The sequence below is a fragment of the Alligator sinensis genome, unplaced genomic scaffold, assembly GCF_000455745.1.
Source record: "Alligator sinensis unplaced genomic scaffold, ASM45574v1 scaffold1254_1, whole genome shotgun sequence".
NCBI lineage: Eukaryota > Metazoa > Chordata > Crocodylia > Alligatoridae > Alligator > Alligator sinensis.
Genome location: NW_005842997.1, coordinates 145,046 through 155,454, shown reverse-complemented (window position 1 = coordinate 155,454; position 10,409 = coordinate 145,046). Strand labels below are relative to the sequence as shown.

General features: G+C 41.7%; 1 protein-coding gene across 1 annotated transcript in view; it reads right to left on the bottom strand.

Moving 5' to 3' along the window:
- The window catches only part of LOC102380524 (metabotropic glutamate receptor 7-like), a gene marked incomplete at its 3' end in the record, with an annotated part of 337,318 nt that overhangs the window by 324,034 nt on the left and 2,875 nt on the right, over positions 1–10,409 (bottom strand). The gene's annotated exons all lie outside the window — the stretch shown is intronic.

Sequence of the window (10,409 nt, the reverse complement as noted above, 5' to 3'; positions counted from 1 at the left end):
GAGGCAGAAGGGGAGGCCGGCGGCGGCGGCGGCAAAGAAGCCAGCAGCGGAGCCAGCAGCAGCGAGGCCAATGGAGGCAGAGGCAGCGAAGCTGGTTACAGAACCGGCGAAGGCATCGACGGGCAAGCCGGAGGCGGCACCAACTGGCGAGCCAGCAGGAAAGCCCCGAAGAGGAGGTAACAAGGGTGGGGCCGACTGGAACCCCAAGGGGGATCGTCACAGGCTGCGGCAGAAGACCCCAAGCAGGGGAGGATTAAGCGGCGGACGGGCCCCACTACGTCCCAAGGATAATCGGCCAGGATGCCATACCCAAGTGGGGCAAGCAACTGGGGCTGGGGCACCTAGGCACAGGGAAACCATGTAGCCCATAGGTTAAGGGCACTCTTTATTCCTTTGTGGCCTCCTGGCCCACTGGCCGCTTCACTTCGGCAGTCACGGTGGTGGGGATCGCACAGTATGTCACAGAGTGGTTGGGATAGGGCATTAGGGATGCGGGTTAGTCGGATCCAGGTCCAAGGGCCTCGAAGTCTTCACATTCGAGCCGCGACCTGGGGACACAGACTCGTGGCTAGAGGGCCACGGGAGTCTGAGAAAGAAGCCAAATGGAGCCAGGGACGCCAAAGGGCCAGAAGACCTGCAACCCAAGGTGGAGAGTGGCCAGGGTGTAAGGGGGGTCGGAGTCCCACGAGTGCCCGCTGAGAGGCGTGATGACCCTGGAGGCTGCCTCGAAGGGGAACCCCTCCACTGAAGTACCATTCAAAGTCATGGCAGGTGAGTTAAGGGGATACCCGGATGTCATCCAGGGTAGCTTTTGGGGTCCGCTCGCAAGCCCAGGACAGGCTAGATCGATAGTCTGGGCTAAGGTCGCACGAGAACACCTGGCAGAGCAGAGGCGGGCACAACTTACTAAAAAAATGCTGGCTTCCTAGTGAGAGCCAGTGGCCCTCATAGCCACAGCAGCCTGGTCTTGCAACCTCCCCTGCATGCCAGCTGCCAGCGTGAAAGAGAGAAGCCAAGATGGCAGCCTGCCCCGCACCACTGACTGACCAAACAGCAGCAAGGAGTGGGGCCACACAACCGTTAGCCCTCTTAGCCAATCACTGGCAAGGGGTGGGACTGCATGACAAACAGCCCTCTCAGCCAATCAGCAGCGAGGGGTGGGCCCGCATCAAAACAGCTGCAAAATCAGCTTCACAGGCTGCAAGCACCCCACAAAAATCCCTTTCACTTGCTGCAACTTGGGTAGATTCCTAGTGATAAGTAGTATAGAATGGAAAACATGAATATAACCCTGATTTTCTGTATGTCTAAGAACAGACGGTCAAAAAACCCAAGGCCAAATCAATTCAGTCTTTGCAGGTTAGTCTAAGCTGTGGAGATTAAACTGACTAGCAAGTGAACAGACATTTACTTTTTGCAGCCACATGCCTGCAGTGACTCAAGCCAGAAGCCGACACGGGGGGTGCTAGAGCACAGCTCTCTGGCATGTAGCCAGCATGGGCTGTGTGTTTGCTTCCTCTTCCTGCTGCCCCTGACGTCTCTGGGATTTGCAGCCCAAAATCTCAGCAGGCGGACTCTGAAGGGATGGTCATCACTTCATCTTCCTGCTTCCAAGTGCCTCTGGGATTTGTAGTCCACAGTTGCAGCCAGCAGTAAGTTTCAGTAAGTTTAGCAGGGCACAACACCTCTGTACTCAGGGGAAGGCAGGGTTTAATCCCCCCCTACCTGGCCCCAGACCCCAACCAGGGTTTGCCTGGGAGAGTAGTCCCTGCCCCCCCCCCCACCCCACCCTACCCTCTTCTGTGATTTACTTTGAACCAAGAAGGGGTCTGAGACAGAAGGTTCATAACCCGGTTTGACCCAAAACAGTTAAGTCTGATACTACATTCAACCAGGTTTACCTTAAACCAGTTTCAGCCATTTTGAAACTGGGTTAAGTGCACTGAACATCTGTTCTGTTACAGGTTTAAACCAATTTCTGATCACTTAAACAGATTTATGTGTAACTTCTGTCCCTAATCTATATGTTTAAGCTGTTTGCCATTAGCTCCCCTTTCAATCTACACAATTTTACCCTAGGTATCAGCCCTCCTGAACTTCTTGCATTTTGAATCTGAAGCCTGACACAATATCTACCGTGAAAGATTACAACCTCAGAAAATAGAAAGCCAATTAGCCAGCAGTTGACTTTCAAATGTAGATACTGTATTGACTTGAATGGCTTCCTGATGGTCATGACTTGTTTAAATAAACTAGAAAGGAGCAGTTTTAGTGACATTATAAAAATCTACCCAACTTCATCAAAAGGTAATTTGCCCTGCTTTTAGAATGAACTTTGCAGCCCATGCTGAGCTCCAGGCGACCTTAGCTAGATTAGCATTGGTACCCAAGCTGGTTTAAAACTAGTTCATAGATCTCTACGTTACACCATACCAATCCTAAACCTCAGTTTAGGAGGGGGAAAAAAGAACTACTTTTTTCAATAAAGTGTTACAGTTCTGTCCCATTAAAATTGATTTGTTTTCCTTGTCTTAACTAAAAGAAGCCAACCTGAACATAGTAAGGTGAAAATATGTTAAATCTAGAAACCAAATGTACCTTTGTATAATTATCTAGATAGTTCTAATATACTACATAAGCATTAAGGAACACTCAGACATTACAAACTTAGTGATGGTTTTGCAATGGGTGGCATACTTCTGAACCAATACTGTATCTATATGCCAGCTTTATAGTTTAACCAACTGGTTCAATACTGAATAACTGCTAGAGGGTGGTGGCAGGTGGCATAGTACAACTACAGATTCCAGCTTGCAGACCAGATGCAAAACTGGATTCTATCTGTGAAGATGAAACACCTGAACACCTTTTAATACAAAAAGCAAGTGAACACTCCTCTTCTTCCTCATCACTTCTGGGGGACTTTTTAGGCTAAGGTGACAGTGTGTTAGAAAAAAAGGATGCATTAATAGATTTTCAGAGACTCAAATAAGATAGAATAGAATTGCGCTTGGGTGCCTAATAGATGGAGTGGCCTTTGGACTCCATCTATTAGGCACACATCATAGTCCCACGAGACGTACTGAGAAGGAACTCTAAGTTAGGATCACATTTTCCCCCTCTTACTTCTCTATTACCAGGCAGAAGCAAGTTGTGAAGTCTTTTGACAAGTTGAAGCTTGTGCTTGCCCAATCTCTGTTGATACAATGCAGTAATGTTTTTAAAGAAGAATAAATATCAGCATGATAACTGTGACATTTTCTATACATGTCCAGGTTCTTTGTCATTAGCTCCCAGAATCATTAGTCACTTAGCCAGCAGCTGACTTTCGGATTTAGCTACCATACTGATAAAAACAATCTTCCCCACAACATTTTCAATGGACTACAGTGAAGACATTTAGATAGATTCTGAAATCTATCCTAGTTCATCAGATCATATGTCTACATAGCAGCAATTGCAGCAAAGTAAAGAAACACTACAGATCGTGTTGTCGATAGGAGACATGAAGGTACAACTGTGCTCCTTGTCCATTCCAACCCTGCTATTACGGTCAGGGGGTGCAGTGCTCACAGTCCCCACCCTTCCTCGCAACCTGGAATCCAAATCTCCATTCATACAGATGGAAGAGAGATTCCCCACTCATTCCTCAGATTTAACTCTAAATTGGTTACGTTTGTGCTACCCTTGAACAGACCATTAAAACGTATAGCATTTAAACACAGTATATTATGCTAGCACGGTACCAAGGTTATCTTATCATGGTGCTATAGTACCATTTTACCACCGTACTTTATATGGTACTATATATTCCTATTTATTTCACTAAAATGAAGAACAGAACAATAGATGATCTCAAAAACAAACAAACAAACAAAAAAACTCCAAGAGAAAAGGCAAGGTCAAATTGTGAAAACTACAAGGGTCTCTTTTTTAAAAAACGCTTACAAAGTTCATTTCAAAATTCTCCAAAGTAAGGATTTTAGCCACAAGACTATTGCAGTCAGAAAGTCATCAACAACTCCCTTTGCCAAATATGTTAATATAATACTAACTCTTTCTTTTTGGCGATCCAAAAATGACAACAAAAACATATCAATGGTCCAAGTACACCGATAGTCAAAGATTTCAAGTCAAAGAATCTGGAAGCACTGTCGCAGATACGGTCTATTTAAAAAAGAATGAATTAAGCATTCAGTAAAATATATGATTCTGAAGGACTAACCTCTGAAGAGCTAAGGCATGGCCCCCCCAATTTAGCAATTTTATCATCCTATACCAAACAAGTTTCGGGAAACATTCCAGCCAAACACAAACACAAAAGATGCGTATCTTCCAGCTTGTGCCACAAAATATTTACATGTGCACTGGCATCTAAAAGGTCTAATTGTTATAAAGCACAACACACAAGCGACTTGACACCACACCCTCGTACAAGTTCTAATGTGCTCAACAGCCCCTGAGATGCAAAATAAAATAGGTCACGGCAGCGCAGCCTCAGTGAACTTTGGCTGTGCCATCTGTGCAGAGATTCTGCATTATTTCACGATGACTCAGAACTACAGCAGTAATTCTGAGCCTATTGGTGAGTACAGTGGGGTCAAGGAAGAAGAACTTCTAACCCTAGCTTATTATTCTTGAAATTGCTGTCATTTTGAATCCAGCACAAGTTCTGCCATGCAGTCACCTTTTCTCCCTCTCTCATTCACAACAAAACACCTTCCCACTAAGCAGCTGTAAGATAGAAGTACAACTGTATGGAATAAGATGATGGCACCACAACAGGAAGCATTGCTTCACAAAGCTTAGATTTATAAATTAGATTTGATGCTGCATCTTGAAAGTGTATAGCACAAGCTGAAGCCCAGGGGAACCAAAAGTACATCCTAGATTTGAAGCTGTTCTTGGGGTTAGGGTAGCCCAGGTACAATTTAGCAAGTCCTAAAACATTACACACAACTTGCATCTATTGTGTTTCATTAGAGCACCATAAGAAAAGCAAAGCTGCCCAAAATTTCCACAGATCTGTGGTCCCATCCTTAATATGCCCATGCCTCCCAAACACCTAGGCCTTTGCTTGCAGTGGGCTTCTCCAGGATAGCCTGTGGCAGGCTTCCATAGTTTCTGCACTAGGGGAATTTTCACTCAGCTAGAACCAGGGCTTCCAAAGCCCCTTTGTGCTGTTCTAATACCTTCACCTGGCGGAAGGGGGCCAAAGCAAAGATGGAGTTTTGAATGCAATGTATTCAAAATACTGCATGACGCTTAGCATTTATTTAATGTCGTGAGTAGGCCCACTGGATGGAAAGAGGCTAATCCACATGCTCTTAGTCAAGCATTTTAGAAAGTCTTTCACAATTTACAGACATTGACATAATCATGCCCTATGTTCTAACTCGCTCGGGATTTTCACCAGTGCAACTCTATTGCTTTTAGTAATTATTCTGGATTTACACCACAGTAATCAAGAGCAGAATCAGGCCATGCTTTGGAGCACTTTAGCCATCATTACTGGAAAAGTATGGACTCCAAAACGACTTGGTTTTCTCACAGAACTCTACTTTGTCAGGGTTCCCATTCCCCACACTATTGCTCTGGATACAGTGCTATTCAAATGGCTTTAATTACATGCTTCATATCCTCCAATATTGTGATAAAATTCATCATATTCTATCCCTGGGACACCATGCATTGTCACTTATTAGGATTAATTTACATATTACTATAAATAGAACAAATAGCATCTGATATGATGATGCAACGCATTGTGTTGAATGGTTTTAATGCCTCTGGGCAAAACTGACTAAAGCACAAAATGCAGCGTGCAGTTAGTTTTACATTATTAGCATTACGAGATTCAAAACTTGGTCAATATTTCTTACATAAGAATTAACATCTTAAAATGACCCTTCTACTTGCCATTCCAGACAGGTCACCTTCTTTTAAGTCAGAGAATAAATGAGGAATTATGCAAATTTATTTGCTGAATATATAGTTTCACTGTGTAGCTGTGAGGTTCTAACGTAAGCCATGGATGCCATCATTGATTAGCTGCTTGTTCTTGTTTCCCCAACAAGTACCATCATCTTTTTTCCATGAATTGATCATCCTCACCAGGACAGAATAATAAAAGCTGCTATCTTCCCTCCAAATCTTTTCCTCGGGCTTGTTTCTACTGGAAGTCTTCAGAGCTCTTACAGTGAAAAATAACCATAAGGTGGCTACAGCAATTGCTCGGTTCTTTGACTTCAATAACAACAAAATAACAAATAAATAACAACAAATTTATCTCCCAATTATAACATACAGTTAATCTACGGCAAACACATTCATATTACTACTCCCAACCTCTCACCCATATGTAGACTTCTTCTGCTTGTAATTTGGTTTCGAAGACTGCAAACGCTCCAAGAAAAGCACTGTCCTTTAGCATAGGCTTGTTCCACAACTACCACAACAGAGTCCACGTTCAAATGATAATACAGGAAGAATATGCTGATCACCTCAATTGCTTAGACAGCGGTAACTACAAAGAAACAGATGCAGGGCTTCAGCTGTGCGGTTATGATTTCAGGGCCAATGTCTTCAGGCCAAAATTATGTTTGCCATAGGAAGTTTAATAAGAGAGGCTAAGATGCAAGAAAGCCCCCCAGGAAAGAGAAGAAGGCACAATTCACGATAAATAGAATTATAACATGTGAACTAAGTCCATTTCAAGAAGATGATCTACAAAACTCATCCCCCATGCAGGCCTTTCCTTTCCTCACCTGGCAGCGCCTACAAAGAACGTAAAAGGAGCCTGCTGCTATCGTGATTTCTGAAAAACCAGGAGCTGAATAGAGTCCTTCCCTTGTTGCCCATCATCCAGACACACCCTGCCAAAAGCTTCAGCACCTCCAGCATTACATACATAGTAGCTGCCACTGTTTTTAGAGAAGGATATAATAGCTTAGATGTTTCTGTTTCCTGCGTGCTGACCAGACAGTTTTGACAGATCTTTGCATGCATCACCCCATCAGTGTTTTCATTCAGAAGGGATAGGTAACACCATTCTAGTCATTAAGCCAGTGAGATATGGATCAATAATTAAGTGAAGAAGAAAGGCCAGGAAAGAGAGAGAGAGACAGACAGACACAGTCACATTTTAGAAGTTGTCATGGGCCTGACCCAAACTGTGGGAGTTAGAAGAAATGATCTGCATTGATTTCAATAGGCTCTGAATCAAATACTGTCTGCCCAATTACAGAAGGGGCATCAATATTTTTATTTCAAGAAAGAAAATAAATAATCCAATAAATCAAAGCAACCTTCCCTCTCCCCGTTTCAGTTCTCTTCTTCAATAATCATGTTAATACTTTTTTTGACTGAAGAATTCAATTTGGCCTTGAATTACTGTCGTGGTCTACTGAATTAGGTTATGGGTATGTTTACAAAAAAGAGAAATATTTTCAAAGACATCCAAAGGATTTAGGGGCAAAAATCACAGTGACTTCCATTTGCATTGTGTTTCTAAAACCCTTACTGGTTTTTAATATCGCCTTTTAAATAACAAGAATCGTACAGCCCTATCCAAAAGAGCTAATATTGACAAGAGAAAGAGGCCATTTAAACAACAAAGAAAGAATAACTGTTTATTGACTACCTAAAGATAATACTCACTGAAGGCAGAAAAGCTAAGGCAGTAATGTACTTTTTCATTTAAATATTTCTAAGTACAAGTCATGGTTTTAAGGCAGTCCCAAAATTACTTTTACAATACATTAAAACACATGTTGATTTCCCCATATTGCATAGTTCCTTTTACTAGGTGTTTAAAATGGTTGAAATGTTTAGTAATTTCTTTTATTCAGTTATTGAACTTCATGGATTCAAACTCTAGAATAACATAAATTGTTTTTATTGTTACCTTACATTGTCAGAATTATTTTGTAATGCAACAGTAGCAGTCTAGCTTTGAAGTCTATGGTGCGTTTATAAACAGCTTCTAAGCTGATTCTATCTGATTTTTAAACGGGAGGTTTAATTTACAATATCCACATTATTTATTGACATTCCTTAACCAAATTTTTTCTTAAACTAAAAACCAATCCACTTGACATATTAAAACACTTCTCCATTTATGTTAACCAAAGCCATATCCAGTATACCTACTCATTTATTGATTAAAATTATAGTAAATTTTGGACATGTTATATTAAAGGCTACCTGCCCTAACAAAGAAGAGAGACCCTTTGCTCTTGGCACTGTATGCTCACACAGTAAGAGACAATCCCTGCACCCTAAAAGTTTACAATCTTAATATGTTAAGAAAGAAAAAGTGACAGATAGGAAGCAATATTACCTTCACTATACAGCTGGAGAATTGGAGGCACAGGGATGCTTAGGGTAATATTTGCCAAGAATACCTAAGGGCATATTTACAACTTGCTTCCAATAGCCCCAGAATAGCTATTCTGCACTAGTTCCCCGTGGACACTCTTATTTCCCATTAAATGTACCTTCCTCACTCCACTTAGGAAATGGATTAAACTATACAGCTAAACTCTGAAAAGAGCTTTCACATAAAGCCCACCCACCTTAAATCCACAATCCACCTTACCTCACACAAAAGCAATTGTTCCATTGTCAAAAATAACTGAGGCACCAGAGAACTTAAGTCATTCTTGTTTCCAACACGCTTGAGGCTCTTTGGTGTCTAAATCACTTACACAAGGATTTAAATGTCCTAAGTTAATCAGGCAAGGTTGAAAATGTCACCTTCAATGATTTGCCCAAGGTCACACAGGAAGTTGGTGGCAAATTAAGGAATTGTACTCAGCTATCCTGGTCCAGTGCCCTCACCATAAATTCCATCCTTTCTTTCATAATCCTATCTTTGTGTGCGAGTAGCTCTTATAAGTAGCTGTGAGTAGCTCTGGTAAACTTACTGGGAATTTGGCCAACAAAATCATAGAAGGGTATGACCTTATGGGATGTAGGCTGTCTTCATTCACTGTGCCTATGCCCACAGAGTTCAGAAAAACAACTCCATGTGCAATTCAAAGTCAGTGTAATGACCCAATTTTGACTGCTGCATGAATCTCACTATTCCCAGAAGAGCTTCTCTGTATCACAATGAGCCTATTCACCCAGCATGTTCTTTCTTAGGAGCTGATCTCCCTTTGACTTCAGTGGGAGCTGTGCTTAGAGAAAATCCATGCTATTCTCAGAAAAAAAAATAATTCAAAATGCTTATATGTTGGCATAATTCAAGAATTTTCAAGGAGGTGGAAAATAAAAAAAGTTTCCTTCTTTAAAGTTACATGAGGGAACTGCACAAGTCTAGTTGTCAGTGCCGAATCCTTCCGTCATTTTTCACCACATGACAACCTCAAGTGGAGACATCACATAGTTACTGCATGGATTATTTGAAACTGAGAAGCAGAAAGTACAGTGTATCCATATTGATGCACCTGATGGTGCACTTGTGGTACTCCAAACCTTTACATCCAAGGCTAGCGTGCAGCACTGTTAACTGCACTGAGTGTGCATCCTACCTCTTTATACATAGAAAAAGATGACTAATCGCAATATTCTGCTTCCAGGAGGAAAAGAACCATTAGCTCACTGGAGTCATTAATGATATATGCACATTTATATGGCCCTAAGATACGGGTGCAGTATGAGATTCTCAACTCTCTCCTAAGACACAGCTGGAGAAATGTAAACATTAACGAGTACGGTTTGCAATAGCCTCAACAGATGGAAAGAGAGAGTGTTGATCTGCATGATGCTGAGGAAAAGCCAGTTTGTGCCTATAGCATTAACAAAAAAACCCAAACAAACAAAGAAAAAAAATGTTCAGCACCAACCATCCATGTAAAAAATATAACCCCATGTAATGCTGCCAAGGTCAGTAAAACCCACGGTGATATGCGAAGTATGTGCTGGCTGCACAAGTTAAAACTGCCTGGAGCACCTTTAATTTATACAAGTTTTTCACTAATTACATGCTCCCTTCCCATTATCACTAACTTGTTTATTGGGGCCAATTCTATGGCCTTTTTAAGATATCTTCCTATCCTCCCTCTCTCTCTCTGCCAGCATATTCTAAAACGCAACGCATTCGGAGAGCAAGAATAGTTATAATTGCATCGAATCTGCTTAAGGTAGGCAGAGCAAAGCTGCAAAAACATTTAGGCAATTAAATCAAATACATAGTAATATTCAGCAGTTCTTGTTTGCATCAGGATTTGGTAAAAAGGTGAATCTGAATTACCCAGTCATATGTGAAAAAAAGCTTAGAGATCTGAATATTTTCACACTTACAAACTACCAACAACAGCTCATTTTCTGCAGTTATACTCCATTACATGAACAGCAACACAACTGAAAGCTTTACAGGTCTGGTTTCACTGCACGGGAAGTGC